Source organism: Passer montanus, unplaced genomic scaffold (assembly GCF_014805655.1).
Source record: "Passer montanus isolate IOZ18808 unplaced genomic scaffold, ASM1480565v1 scaffold80, whole genome shotgun sequence".
In the NCBI taxonomy this organism is placed as follows: Eukaryota; Metazoa; Chordata; class Aves; order Passeriformes; family Passeridae; genus Passer; species Passer montanus.
In genome coordinates, this window is record NW_024373257.1 from 109061 (window position 1) to 124524 (window position 15464).

A 15464-nucleotide genomic window follows, 5' to 3' on the forward strand; every position below is an offset into this window, starting at 1 on the left:
CGATTGCAGCAATTTTGAGTCTTGCTTTTTTACAGACAAACCTGTAAACATTGCTCTTAAAGGCAGTGCAGGTCTTGAGTGTTTTTGGAGCCTGGCTGCTGCTCCAGCCAGAGCTTACATAGCCTGGAACCTTTTCAAAACTGTCTGCAAAAAAACAACCTGAAAAAGTCAACGAAGGCTTTTTAAATACAGCTGGATGGTGCAGCAACCTACTGTTTCATGCCTTGGGGCTGGTTCGATATCCAAAATGGTCAAACGTATGCTAGGCTTGAGTGCAGTGGTGAAAAGCAGTCTGTGAGTATATTGGTGATAGTTTCTTTGCAAATTCTCTATCTTTCCTGAAATTGGCTCATATCTCTTGTTTGCAGAGCTCACATAGGGTTTTCAGTCCTGAGGAGAGACCTGATTAGTTATGTGTTGGCTGCTTCACCCCTCAGCAAGTATTTGGAAGGTTGAGAAAAAGAAGAGAAGGCAGAGGAAGTGAAGGGTTGCCACACTACCAAAAGGCTGGGAGAGAATCTAATTTTTGTGGGTCCTTCTTTGTCCACTTACTTCCTGATAAAGAGACCTAGAAACTTGAATTTCCTATAAGGTGATTCCTGACTGTTGTTTTGCTTAGGAGATTAATTTTCTCTCAGTATTTCCTGTGCCACTGTGATTCTTTTCTCCAGTACAAAATCCTCCTCTTTTATCTATCTAGCAAATTCCAGCTGTATTGACTCAAGGACTGTCCCACTACGTAGCTGGCTGTAGTAAGGCTTTGTGTAAGACTGTTGTCTGTGGGTGGGCAAGACCCTTACAGCCTTTCTAAGAGGATGTGACCATTTATGGGACCTGCAGAGCAGTCTCCTCTACTTGCTTATGCCAAGCACACTGCTACTCTTGGGGCATCCAGAGGAAGTGCTTGGCAGAGCAGTCTGCTGCTGACTAACCTCTCAAAATGCCCTGGGGCAGTGATGTTCTCCATGGTGTGTCCTACCTGTGCACATTACCTACTTCTCCTCATGTCCCTCCACCTCAGAATGACTTGGAAAATTTGGGATTCTGGAGTTCAGGTGGAGTTTTGCAAGTTAGGGTCAACTTGTTTACATCTCTGCTTGCAGCCACAGCAGAGCACAGTAAGGTTTGGACCTGATAAGCCTTCAGCTCTGAGTGCTCCCTCACATGCCTTAGATGAATCAAAATTGGTTGTTTTTCTCTGAGCATGAATTTAATAAATACATACAGAAATTGCATGCAAATACACAGTAGTGGCTCCTGTGTTATTAAGAGATCCTGAGGTGTGGATGAGGGTGACCAATACAGGGGCATTTTTAACAGCGTTTCTGAAGCAAAGTAACAAATATAACAGAACCATTTGGGAGTGCAAATCAACTGCTACTGCGGGTGGGAATGTAGGCTTTGGGACTGGCACTTACAGCCTATGTAAGAAATGTTTATGCAAAATGATACAGCTCCAGAGTTGTGAGTTACAAATACTCTAAAGAGAGAATAAAATGGAATATACGATGGGCTGAGTCCCCCTTCTGCTAAGACTAAGACATTTAACAGAGCAAATGTACATAAGTAGAGGAGTAGTCCCACTAAGATCTGAGTGAACAAGTCTTTAAAAATCTATTCAAAAAACATACCCTGTTCTGTTGCATATCAAGGAATGTCATAATTCTGATCTCTGCTATTTTAATACCACTTGGCAGTTCCATTTGTGGCACAATGTGATTTAACAAACTGAAACAATATAGCAGAATGAGAAGGAAACTTCCAGACACTAATCTCAAAAAAAAAGAAGTAACAGATATTTTGTGTAAAACCTGTTTTGGGTAAATGTCATAATTAATGACCAATTTCACCATCTTTGGAAAATTACTTTTTTCCACAACTGTTTCACATATGAGACTTGTAAACCTGTCTGTCAATATGCATTCAGATTAGCTGAAATGTGAGGTGATATACAGATAAAACACAGTTTGAGGTTCTACCCATTCTGCCTCTCATTGCCCAAATCTTGCCTGTTTGACTGAGAGAGGTCATGTGTCATCACAGGCATGTTGATTTGGATTAGTAGCTGTTCTTCTTCCAACAAGAACTTTTAGCTGTTTTTATGTTGCCAGCAGTTGTATTTGTAAGGACATGATGACTAAGTTTCACATGTTTCTATTAATATAAAGTTGGCTGTCATTGATATCAATACTTTCTGTTGCATAAAGTGAGAAATACTTTTGAGAACCACTTAAACGTTTCTAGAAACTTCTCAAATGTACATTGTGGTATAGATTTGGGTTTAAATGTTCTCAGTTGCACAGTGCAATGGAAAAATAACTTCTGTCAGGACATGAACAGCCTGCTTGGGTTTTTTTGTTATTTGCCGATTGCAGTGGAAATGATACAGCAGAAAAAAACTGCTGAAGAATCAGTTGTATTTTCTAGGTATTTTCTGGTTTTGAAATAACACGATTGATTATCACAAATGATGCAGTTTGAATTCAACTGCTGCCAAGTTTTTACACTGCCGATGCTGGTGAGAATAGAGAAATCAACATTAGAATCAACTTCTTAATTCATATCTTGTAATTCTCAATATTAAATATGAAATTATATTTAAATTAAATGCCACGTATTATTTTCATGACATTTCTTAAATTACAATGTATCTTAAGAGCAGTGTAAAGAATAATGTGTATTGGAGAGCAGTCTGCTGCTGCAGAAACCTGTGATCTACCAGAACAGGTGGACAACCAGAAGGTCGTGAGGTAATGTGCAAGGTGACACAACGCCACTGGTAGTATAAATCCCCTAATGAATGATAATAAAGAATGCATTTATCTCAATCAAGAAAGACAGCATTTTCACCAGATAAAGCCTGTGATGGAGGTCTGACAAAGAGAATCATGATCATAGAATCATAGAATCATAGAATATTCTTAGCTGGAAGGGACCCAAAAGGGTCTTTGAAGTCCAGGTCCTGACTCTGCACAGGGCTGCTCCAAGAGTCCCACCCTGTGCCTGAGAGTGTTGTCCAGATGCTCCTTGAGCTCTGGTAGGCTTGGTGATATGACCACTGCCCTGGGGAGCCTTCAAGGAGCTCTTCAAGGCTCTTCACCTTAATCTGAAAGCAAGTGCCCCCGGGGCAGCAGAGCACTCCCACACCCCAGGAACTTCCCAGGGCTTTGCACAGCTCAGCCCTGCTGCTCTCAGTGAATTTCCTGGCAAAGGTCACTGTATTAGCTGGGGTCTGTGCACCCACCTCCACTTCTACCCTAAGGTAAGACAGGGTCTCTGGCTAAATAATTAGCAAAGGCATTAGCAAAAACTTGTGGTGCAAAATGAAAGAGGGTATGTTTTATTTGCAAGTATTGCTCTTCAGTGATTCTTCTGGGGAGCTAGAAGAAGTAAAATATTAACTGGACTGAAAGGGGAGGGAGGCAACTTCATAATAGCTGGTGTGTTTAAAAGCACTGCATTTGATAAAGCAGTTCAAACAGCACCCCTGAGCTGGTGACAGAGTAGCACAACTGCAAATACTGCTCTGTGGGAAGAGTTTGGAAATATGCCTGGGTATATCTAGGTATACAAATACACCTGGTTTTCTAAGACTGACTTCCACTTACATCCAAAATGCAAAACTAAGCAGTGTGTTCCTTGTTTCTCCTCCTGCACACAGCTCCATCCTTTCCTGTTTGACCTGAGCATCTTCTCAGTGCCCCCAGCTGTGAGTGCACAGACCAGCACAGCCCAGGAAAGCCATTGCCTAGTCCCTGATGAAGTGCAGGGCTCGAATTTTGAGGAGCAGGAGTGGCATTTGCAATGTCCTCAGTCAGTGAGCACAGGTGGAGCCCCGGGCTCTGACAAAATGCAGCCCTTTGCCTCCTGACTGGGGCACCTCGCTGGAAACAGAGGGGACTCGGCCCCTCACCTGAGGGCTATTTCAAAAATAGAAGTATGAAGTTTAGGTGCAGAGCTCCAGTACCCAAACATTAGGGTTCTGTTTCTTGTTTGCTCTCCCCCACTCACAAAATTTTGCAAAAGTTGCTGGGAAAGGAGCCATTTGCTACATGACAGGATCAGGGTTCATCCTCTGCCGGTGTCCTCTGACTTCCTCAGCCTATTTTCTGGTGTTGGGGACACTGTCTTTGAAGCTGACAAAACTTGCCATTACATTCCTCTGAGCATTCCTTGAATTATTTTGGTAGAAATTACTAAAAAGCCACAAAAAACAAAACTGCCATTACCAGTTTTCCTTAGTTCTTCTCATCTCCTTCCGATCATTAGTTCTCCAGATATTAGCCTGTTTATGTTGATCAAACACTGCTCTTCTGAAGACATAACCTGGATTTTATTTTAATCCATGTTCACTATTTTAAGCTTGGAATTAATGAGTTACAAAAAACAGGGAGCAGGCAAAAAAAAATGTGATAGCTTGGATTAAACTGAGCTTCTTCAGATGCTGTCAGAGTTTCATACAACAAAATACAACATATTGTCAACTGCTAGCTACCTTCCAGATGCAAGATATCCTTGATTCTTTGGCTACATGGCCATCAGAGTTGAGCAAGTATTATGGTGTGTAAGTAATAAATAAATAAATAATGAAGCTTCATCCAAAGGAGGAAAATGGTATTTAGGTAGATAAAGCCCTGGAATATTCATACAGTAAAAACATAAAATTTAATCACTGATGGAATGAGTTAGAATTAGTTGACTAAAAACTTCTCTGGAAAACAAATGAGAAATACTGAGAAAAGTTGTGCTGTTTTGGGTGGAATTTAAAGTCGGCATGCTCATAGAATCTGTTAAAGTACAAAATATGTTTGCAGTTTCAGATAAAAACAGAAAACACACTTCTATGAAAATGAGTTCCAGAAAGGAAAGGTGCCTCCATATCATTGTCAGAGCAGACATCCCAGAGATAGAGTCCTGTCCCTACCGTACAGGCTGTGAGAGAAAAATAAGCTTATACTAGGGGAAAACCTGCTGCTGTTAGTTAAAGAAAAGGGGAAAAAAAAAAAAGTAGTTCAAAAGAGCATTTAGGAAAAATAAATCAACAAGTCTGTAAGAGACTGGAAAGCAGAGTAATTATAAAACAAGTAGCTTATTGCAACAGACTCTTGCAATCAGGGAAAAGCTGCCCATTAAGAAAGTTAATTGGCTGTTAATAAATTAAGACAGTTGTGTTGCTACCAATAAATATTTTTTTTCTTTTAATAAAGCATTGGTGTGGGTATGAAGTTAATTTTTCTATAGAAAGAGCCATCTGACAGAAGGTTAGAGCAGTTCTAACACAAAACACAATGAAATGGTTCAATTCAAAACAAGGAAATGAGAAACAAACTTGTAGCAGAGAACAGGTAACAGAAAAGTTCAGCCCTGAGAATGTTAGTAAACAGCATTAAAATTAAACATTTCTGCTTAATCAAAAAGGACTGTTGGCTCAGACCAATAAAGAATGGTTAAACTGTGCACAGGGTTTCCAGAAATAATTAGGCAGAAGGAAGGATGAAACTGGAGCTGACTTCACAGAGTGCACAGCCCAATTAAAAGAAAATTAGTAACAAGAACAAGGAAGGAACCACCTGGAGCAGAAACTGAAAAAAAATAGCAATCCAGATCAGTTGTCCAGAGTGAATGGGAAAAGTGGGAAAAGTGGGAAAAGTGGGCACAGCAAAGGGATGCCAGGCAGCCCAGGCACTATACCTGCCTTCTTCTCTCCTTCCCTTGTTTCCTCCTTCCATTCCTTGGGGGTCTGTTCCTGCTTGGAGTTTCCTGGAGTTCCTGCAGCACTGGAGATGAATCATCAGATGTGTCCTGGGATTTCTGGTCCTACAGACTGGCTCTGGAGAGGAGGATTGGTAGGACATCACTGCATGCTTTTCTCCTCCTGTTCGCTGCACATGAACGAAATGGTCCCGAACAGTTTTCCAAGGAAGTTCCAAAAGACCCACTTACAGTCTCACAAAGTTTATACTGCACATTTTCCCAGATCTTTATTACTCTGCTAAGTCTGTTCTTAAGCTGACACATCATCAAAACCTTCTGGAGGTCAAAGAGTGCAGACGAGCGAACTGATTTGTAGGGTACTTTTCCTGCATTTCTTAGCTCAGTTCACCAAGCAATAACATCCTTTCAGCATGTTGGGAAAGCAGTGTCCTGCCCCTGGTCAGCTGTCTTTCTCCAGAGTTTCCACTTATTGGAAGAAGCTGCAAGCTGAACCCTGAAAAAGCTCAAGTTCTTCTTGAATATAATTGTCCATACAGTACAAACAACTGTCAGTTTGTGTCTCCCACTTCTTCATTGCAGCAATACAATAGTATTTCTAGAAATTGTTGCTTTGGCTTTTTGTTGTTGTTGGTTTTTTATTTTTTTTAACAGGAATGTTTCCATTGTACTTTAAATCCCATTTTATATTTGGATCTCCTTGTATTGTTGAGTGGACTAGGACCCTCTGGAGCTGCAGGAGCTCTTGCCCTGCATGTTTGAAATATTTTTGGCTTCTTTGCTACTTGATAGTGCCTCTGGTAACAAAGGGCCACATTTTCTGTTCTCTACAACTTTGATGCCTTTTACCAGTTACATGAACAGGCAGAATCAGGAGATCAAGTTGTGGAGCAGCCCCTTTTCTCTGCTTTGCCCTTGTCTTGGTTTGGAAAGATCCGAAGATCCAGTGGAAGAGGCAGCTGTTCCTCTGGGAAATCCAGTGGAGAAGCGGTGCTGGTGTTCCAGAATCTCAAGATTATATCCAGTGAGGAATGCTTGGCTCCTCCCTCTGGGCAGAGCATATAAATGGGATGCTGTGATTTTTATCAGTCATGCAGTGAGATTCAATGGCCCATTATCAGCAGATGTCTCCCCGAGAGAGGCTTGGTTGTGTAAGAAATAAAGAAAACTTCCCAATTAACAGAAGATAACTGCCATACAGATGGCAAATGTAATACAATTTGCTTGACAATCCAGGACAGCCCTGCAAAAGTTGGAGATGACTCCATAAGGAGGAGAGGTCACAAACCTACTGTGCATGTGTGGCCCACAGTGGGGCTTTACATGAGACCCCCAACTTCAAGAGAACAATGTCTGCAGCTTCACAGACTTACCACAAGGATCTGAAGTTCCTTGTCACGTGTTATGTTTGTGCCTGTGCCATATCCACTGTGAAAAACGCCAATCACTTGTTTTTAAAATTTTAAAAGTTTAATAGTAATAAAATGGTTATAAAAATAGCAATATAATTAGAGTAATAAAAATTTGGACAATTTGGATTAGGACACTATGAGACAATAAGAACAAAGAGTTACAGACAGTCCAGGTAACTCTGGGCAAAATAAGCCCAGGTTCCAGCAGCCACTTCAGTTGACTAGACCTCTACATCCCTAAACAGTCAAGCAGAAAGAAAATACCTCAATCCCAGGCACTTAAAGTTTGAACAAACATTTCCTGCCTGACCTTGACCCTATTCCCAGGGCAGTATCACCCCCACATAACATGTGATCTGAGTTGTGGCATTTTCTCTGTTGTCCAAGTTCTCGTCAGATGTCAGAAGGGATCTTTATGCAGTCTTAATTTGCAAAGGTGAAGTCTGGTATGATGTAACATGTCAGGTTTTGTTTATTTCAGGAAAACAAGATACTCAGAAAGGCCTATTACCCAGTCCCTGAGAACGAAGTCCCAAGAGACTCAGCCTGCTGCTTAGGCAAATACTGCTTAGTTTTGAAAACTCAAACTTCACAGTGATCTATCTAAGCTCAGTATAGACTCCTCTTCTAATTTCATCCTTTAGCTGGCACTGATTTTTAACTAAAATGGTATTAAAAATTTAATGAGGCTGGAGATATTTATTTATCTATTTTGGAATAAAAGTCCTCAATTACACATCAGTAAGGCTGAGACTAGCTGAAGATTATGTGTTTCATAAATCTTTTGCTTGCAGGAGAGAGATGTTAAGTAAATGCTTCTCTTGAAACAGGAAAGTGCATAATCAGACAAAAACCTCCAAATACTGAAATAGTAATTTTGTTTGTTCAGTTGTACATGTCATGATAGGTCTGAGCTCACTGCTATATGACATCTTATAAAAGCACTCAAAGTTCCTTATCTTTTGTAGGCATATCATCTGATACTCCTGAATAGATAAAAAGAAAAAGGAAAAAAAAACTAAAGAAGGGGGGAAGGAAAAAAGAAGGTGAAGCTTTGGTTTTGATTAGTACTGATTGGTGATTCTGATTAGCAAATCAGAAAAGTAGGAACAGGTTTAAGCCAAATTTAAGGCAATTCTTCCTGGGTCCAGATATTGGATTATTTTGTTTTTGAACTTGGTATATTCTTCTTTCACAATTTACAAAGACCAAAGGAATGGCATTGACAGCAGGGGAGAATCAAATTTTAAGATGAAATCACAAGCACAATTGTGGCCACATACGCCTGTGCGAAGTGTGCATTTGTGAGGAGAGAGATCTGTGTGCTGAATTGTTGGCAATGCATCCAAGTTTGCAGGAAGAGATGGGATGGAGTTGAGCTTTGGGGTGTGGGGCATGCTTCCAGAAGCAGCTGGCAGAACAAAGAAGCTCATGGCAGCACAGAGAGGCTCGTCCCCTCCGGACCCTGGGAGGAGGAGGTGTCACCACAGACCCCTACGGGCAAGGACCTGGCTGGAAGTGACAGATGGGTGAACAGCGTGTGATCACCCCATAGAGGGGCTTTCAGAAAGCAACATGGGATAGGTACGTAGTGAGAATTACCGTGGAAAGAAATACTGTGTCTTGCAACAGTGTATGAAACCAGCTCGTTTATTTTGAATAAACGATTGGGATTCCCTGCCAGTCTGGGTCCAGCTTGAGGTCACTCACAGAAGTTCTTGGGTTACAGAGTAAATTCAGCTGGAACATATTTTTGCTCTACACCTTTACTTACTAAATGCAAACTGAAAATTTTATTTGCTTATCACACGTCCAAATTTGAGTAGCAATTCATGTGAAGAGCAGAGGGCCCACCTTTAACCCAAGCACTACTCCTCTGCCCAGTTCCTATATCAAAAGCAGAAGGTGCTTTCTCCAACAAAAGGGTGGCACAACCACAACATTGTAGGAAACATTTTATTTCTCTATCTCATCTTTGAGGCAGCTGAGATCTCCTCTTGCTGAAGAACAGGGAACACTATATGAAGAGAGAGAAAGGAGGAATGGGGCCTATCTGACAGACACCCATGGCATTTTTGTTCTAGTCCAGTATTTCAGCTACATTTTTCCAAAAAGAAAAAACCAAGCAAGCAAGAGGAGCATTTCTAAAATTTTTAGTAGTATTATGCTGTTAGTCTGCTGTTAAGAGCTATTTCTAAATGTATTTATAGTCCTTTGTAAATACTTGACCTTTCTTCTGTGTTTACTTGCTTTTTTTTCCTTTTTAAACTCATATAGTTTCATATAATGACCCTACAGAGTCACTTCATATGGGTTGGCATGGCTGCAGTTGTGTGAGTGGGAACAAATGTGCTTACCAGGAATGACAAAGAGAATGTTTTGTTCACCACTTCTGCATTACAATCATCTGGCTTGTGTGGCAGCTGCAGCTGGATCTCGACCAGCTCATGGTGCTGCAGCAAGATGGTTTTGTATGTACCTTACCACACAGAGGTGATAGATGCTGTGAAGATCTTTTTAGCCCCCTGACAGAGGGCTCAATGGAAAGGCCCTGATGTTGCCCAGTGTTTGAAAGCTCCAAGCATGTAATTAAATTCCAATGAATCCTGAAACAGTCAAGGTTCAAGCCGAGGAACTGGTCTCTCTGGCCTCAATCCAGAAAAACACTTCAGTGCATGAGTAAACTTACTTTGAATAGTCCTGTTGGCACATCAGTGGGAACTACTTACTGCTTCAAGTTAGGGATATGTTCAAGAGATTTGTTTGATGTGGCCACAGTGCCCCACGTTAAGTGCTCTTTGAACCAGAGCCTAAATCCAGTTTACCATGTGGTGCCTTTTTGGCGTTGCTGATTTCTTACCAGGCAGTCTTGCTCGTTTAGACTTGGACAGCTTCATTTCAAAAGCAATGTTAAGCACTTTTAAATGCCACTTTCTCATGATAAACATTCACAGATGATTTCCTTGTGGACAGTAATACAGTGGTAGATTTACTCTGGCAATCAAACAGTGAGTTGAAATTACCTTGAACAGAATTTACAGGATTAAAAGAATATCATGAACATCTGAAAACACTGCACATACAGTTATACTCAGAAGATATAAAGGTCTCAAATACTGCCAGTAAAAATGGTGTATTTGGTTAAAATCCTTGTCTGTTGTCTTAATGTCTCACCTTTAAATACAGTGTAACTAGAATTTTACCTCTTACCATGTTTCAGACAAATGACAAAACGTAAACCTCTTTTTATTAATTGAAGGTGAATCCTGAAGCAGCTAAAGTTGAAGACCAAAGTTAGTAGCATGCTCTTTCTGCTCTTTTACCTTTCAGAATGTTCTAGGGACCCAAATTTCCCAGAAGCAAGTTTGTTCAAGTAGATGGTGGGATGTGCAAGAGCCACTAAATTCTTTTCTGGTAAAGCAGTTCTAATATTCCAGTACAAGCACTTTGGGTCATTGAAACTCAAATTGTGGTTGGAGCCTTGCCCATGCATTGGGACACTCTTCCAAAGCCTGACACTTCCCCTATTCAGATTACTTAACCTAAATACAAAGAGAAAAATAGGAAGAGAACACTTGTGCTTTTCTTTTAGAAATGGGTCCCTCGTTAATATTAGAGTGTATGAGATTTAAGGCATATTCAAATTTACCAGGAAAAAAGAGGCAGATTCGCCAGCTGTTCTGTACTGTGTTATTGAAAGCATATTTGACTCTTAGTTATTGTACCATTAAAAGAGCACTGCAAAGTGCCTGCAGTTGGTCAGTACTGTCTAAAGCCATATAGGCCATATTTCTAGGTATATAAATCCAGCTGAACTCCAAAAGTAGTTTGAACAAACAGAGACTTTAGAGTGGTTTGGGTTGGAAGGGACCTTAAAATTCATCCAGTTCCACCCTCTTGCCATGGGCAGGGACACCTTCCACTAAGACCAGGCTGCTCCAAGATCCATCCAGCCCAATCCTTGAACACTTCCAGGGATGGGGCAGCCACAGATTTTCTGGGCAACCTGTACCTGGGCCTCACAACCCTCACAAGGAAGAATTTTTTCCCAATACCTAACCTAAACCTACCCTCTTCCAGTTTCAGCAATAACTGTTAATTATGAGCTCTCTCAGCTTTTGTAGAATGCCAGAACTCATGTAACCTGTGTGCTCCTGTTAGGTGCTCTTCAGTGTTAGGTATTGAAAACTACGCCTCCACTGAAGTATCTTTAGTATCTTAAAAATATTAGATATTACTCTTTGGGTAGTTTCAGATGTGATCAGATAGTGATCAATTTGTATGCTGACCTTTACCTAGTTATATAAAAAATTATTTGCTATAAATAAATAAATAAATAAATAAATAAACTCCATTTGGACAAACATAATTGTACATTTTTTTAGTATCTCTGCTTTGTAATAATAATGCCCCATTACCCACCAGAGGGAGCTCAGTGAAATGTAAGGGCCTGTTCCACCAATCTTGGACAAACATAATTGTACATTTTTTTTAGTATTTCTGCTTTGTAATAATAATGTCCCATTACCCACCAGAGGGAGCTCAGTGAAATGTAAGGGCCTGTTCCACCAATGTAAATTAGTGAGAGCTATTTGAAGGGTTATAAATAGATTTAAGCACAATTTTAGCAGTTAATGCATAGCTGGATGTAATTTATATTGGCTGGGAACTGTGATGTGGGTGGTTTGGGGTTTTTTGCTTGAAAGAATACTCCTTTTTTGAAATTATGTTAAAAAGAAGTGTTCACATTCTTGGCACAGATAATTTCATCAGAAAGTACTTCTTCATATGTGAGTTGCTGGCTTTTATATTCACAGCCATGGAGGAAACACCTTGAGTAAGTCTATTATTTAGAACAGCATTCATAGGAGTATGTCTGAATGTGCCTCTGTCTTCCATGAATATTAACATTGGTATTTTTTTGTACTGACATCTAATCAGTAAACATGTATACTGATGTACTTGCTGACCAGGAATACAAAAGGGTGTGACCACAAGACAGTCAATTTTCTTAGCAGATAATGTTAAATGATGCGTTTGCTTCTGACAGCTTTAAAAAGTTCAGAGTGGTTGACTTATTTCATCTGTCCACACACAGCAGAGGAATGTGGGAGTCAGATCCAGACTGGGGAGAGCACTGTGATGGAATGGCTGTGAAGAAATCTGTGGTCACAAGGCAATCTGGGTTGTGCACTGAGGTTTGTCATGCACTTGTGAGAAAGTTACAAGACAGAGGTGAAAGTTTTTTAATCACAGAACATCACGCTGCTGCTATTCCTTCATGTGCTAAATTGGGGATCTAGTTCATAAAAGTACCAAACTCTGCTTGTGCAGTGAAAGCACAAAAGACCATTAGTGGGGCTGCAGTTATTTTAGTACTGAAGTGCTCTGGCTTCAATGCAGTTTTTACTTTACATAGGCTATTTATCAAGGTTTTATTTATCTTTAATGCAAATACAGCAGTTGGCATAGGCTTGGGCTCAATGACCCCTATGGGACCCTCCCAACTCAAGATTTTCTATGATTCCATGATTAGCACAATAGTCATATTCTGATACTGGTTATTCCTCTTTCTGTAGAAGAACCATCTGCAATGCTCTGACATCTGTGTCACAACATAGCTCTGTTAATTCTAGACAGCTGAAAAAACATTACCTTAATGAAGTAAATATTCCAGTATAAAATTTTAGTGTAAACCAGGCTTGGAAAAGTGTTGGGATACATCCAAACAAAAGCTTCTTAATGCTGAGTTAAGGACAACAGCCTGTACATCCTACTGGTGCAAGCCGTAAGCAGCCAGAAAGCAAGCAGTTAAGGCAGCAGCTCACTCACCAGTTCCTCTTCCCAGCTGTACCTACTTCCTTTCCATCACTTGAAGTTCTCATATCACTTAACTCATTCTAAGCACCCAAAGCACAGTTTGGCATCTGGCTGCACATTTGTTATATCAGCACACACATCCTCATTTCGTTTCCCTAATTCCTGTGTTAAAATTTAGTATAAGATTAAGACAAATAACTAAATCCACAGACCACCTATCTCATATTTTCTAACCAGTTCAAGGAAACGAAGCATGCCTCACAGCAGACACCTGCAGGCTGGCAGAATTCCTTGCTGCCACATACCAGCACCAAACCACAAAACATCCTACGTAGCACTTGGAAACCACCTTGGGCACATGGTGATCATCAGACCATGTCATAAGATCGTCAGACAACTGGATCTGAGCTCCAGGCTGACGCTGCTTACTCAGTGGGGATGGATTGTGGTCAGGGGGATTAAAGGAACTGGGGTTTAGAAGGGGGAACTGATAATTGGTGCGTAGAAAAGCAGGGTGACTCATATGCCAAATCTTGTGCTTTCTACAGAATAAACCATGCAGTAGAGGAAGCCTGGGTTGAGGATAATGGTGATTTGTGAACAGTTGTCATCTTTCATTCATATGGGTATGAGTAACACATGACATTACTTATTAGGAGCACTGAAGAACCTAGAGTTGACTGGCACTGTCCCAAGCAAGGTAGATTTTTCATTCTTACAAAATAATCTACTTTGAATTTAAAGTGTCGGCCTCACAGTTTTGTTGTGCACCTGAAAGACCACCTTGATAACTCCCAGTTTAACATTGCAAAACCAAGTGACTCAGTCAAGGAAATGGAGAGGTTGAGGTTTCCCCTCCAGCTCTGCTTTGTTACCTTCCCTTCCTCCATGATGTGCTCCGTGGTGCAGTCATGCAGGTGGTGTCTGGTCTTGTCCCACAGAAGTACATCAAGATGAACAGCAGGACCCAGCTTTTGGGTACTTGCTCAGTCTTAGTCTTGCATTGCTGCACACCTTCCAGGCCTGTCATGAAGACAGGTAATAGTTTCATCGTGGGTTTTCCAGGGATATGTATCACCATATCATCCATGCATCTGCCTACCACGACATTCCACCAGGAGGCAGAAGACCCTCAGAGCTGTGGGTGCACAGGTATGGCTGTGGAAGTATGAAGATGGGAGACAAAAGTCAAAACCACCCAGGTTTTGTCAACTCTCCTCACATCCCTGCTGGACACGGCCAGTGCTCTTCCTGTTACATCACTGCCTGGACCAAACTTCCTTTCCCTGCAGCCCTATTCTTCCACCATTGCACATCTTGTACCTCCCACAGAAAGAGAGGCAAGACTCTTCCAGACAAGTCTCCCCTGTTCCTTTAGATGCTTCCACTTTGTGCATTGATCACGAAAAGAATTTTAGATAGGGAAAAACACCAAGTGGCTTTGTGGTTATTACTGTGACTAGTTAATTTCTGCAAGGTGTCCTGTGGCAGGAGGTGAAGCAGCAAAGGGTCATGTGGCAGAGCTCCCCAGCCACAAAACACAAAGGAAGGCTGAGAACACCTCTCTGTCCCAGCTGTCCCCACTGCTAACAGTGTGTAATCTTGACAAAGGCCTAGATGGTGGAAGCCTCTGGTAGAAGGTGACACACTTCCAAAGATCATTAATTCACAAATCAGCCAGAATAGAGGTAATTCTGAAACTTTTTTTTTTTAAAGGCACTGAACTCAAACTCACAGCTCCTCATCTTCCAGACTTTCCAAGTGTCAAGTCACCCTTGGCTCTGGCTGTTTCAAGACCGCATGAGTCATATCCTTGCTAACTGGAAGCCTTAAATTGAGTTTGTTCAGCATTCTTCACGACGGAAGGAAGTTATTTAGCAATGATAGAAAATGGAAAGCACAGGTCTTGTTTTTATTTTAAACCCATGCACTTCACTGTGCCTTAAGTGGTTTGAAGCAAATGCATTTACCATGATAGTGGCACTTTTGCTAACCTGAATAACCTGGATAACAGCAAGAAATACTTTGTCTGCAATACAACTGCAGTTCTCACAGGTTGTAGTCCCTTGTTAAACCTTTCATTGGTACTTGATTTCAAAAAGTGGCTTTTAAGTTTTTGAACTTCTAAACCCATCTTTGAAATAATTGCATAAAACTTGTTTTTATAGTCTGATAGATACAACAGGACCTAACATGCAGACCACTTCAACCAGAACACAAACCATATTGTCTACGTGGAAAATACAGGATCAGTATGATAAATGCTTTATTAAAAAGCCTAATTTCAGCTATTTAGTCAGCAGAGCTCCATTGTATCTAGAGAAAAACTCATCATGTCCAAATTGGAGACTTACCGAATATGAAAATATTATTCACTATTATGCTCTTGATAAAAACAGATAAGAGATGATAAGAGTTGGATGATAGATATAGCAGTTACCTCTCAGAAGGTTATTCCAGCTACCTTTACTCTTTACAACACCTGGATGATTTTCTGCATTATGTTGACTGTGCCACGTT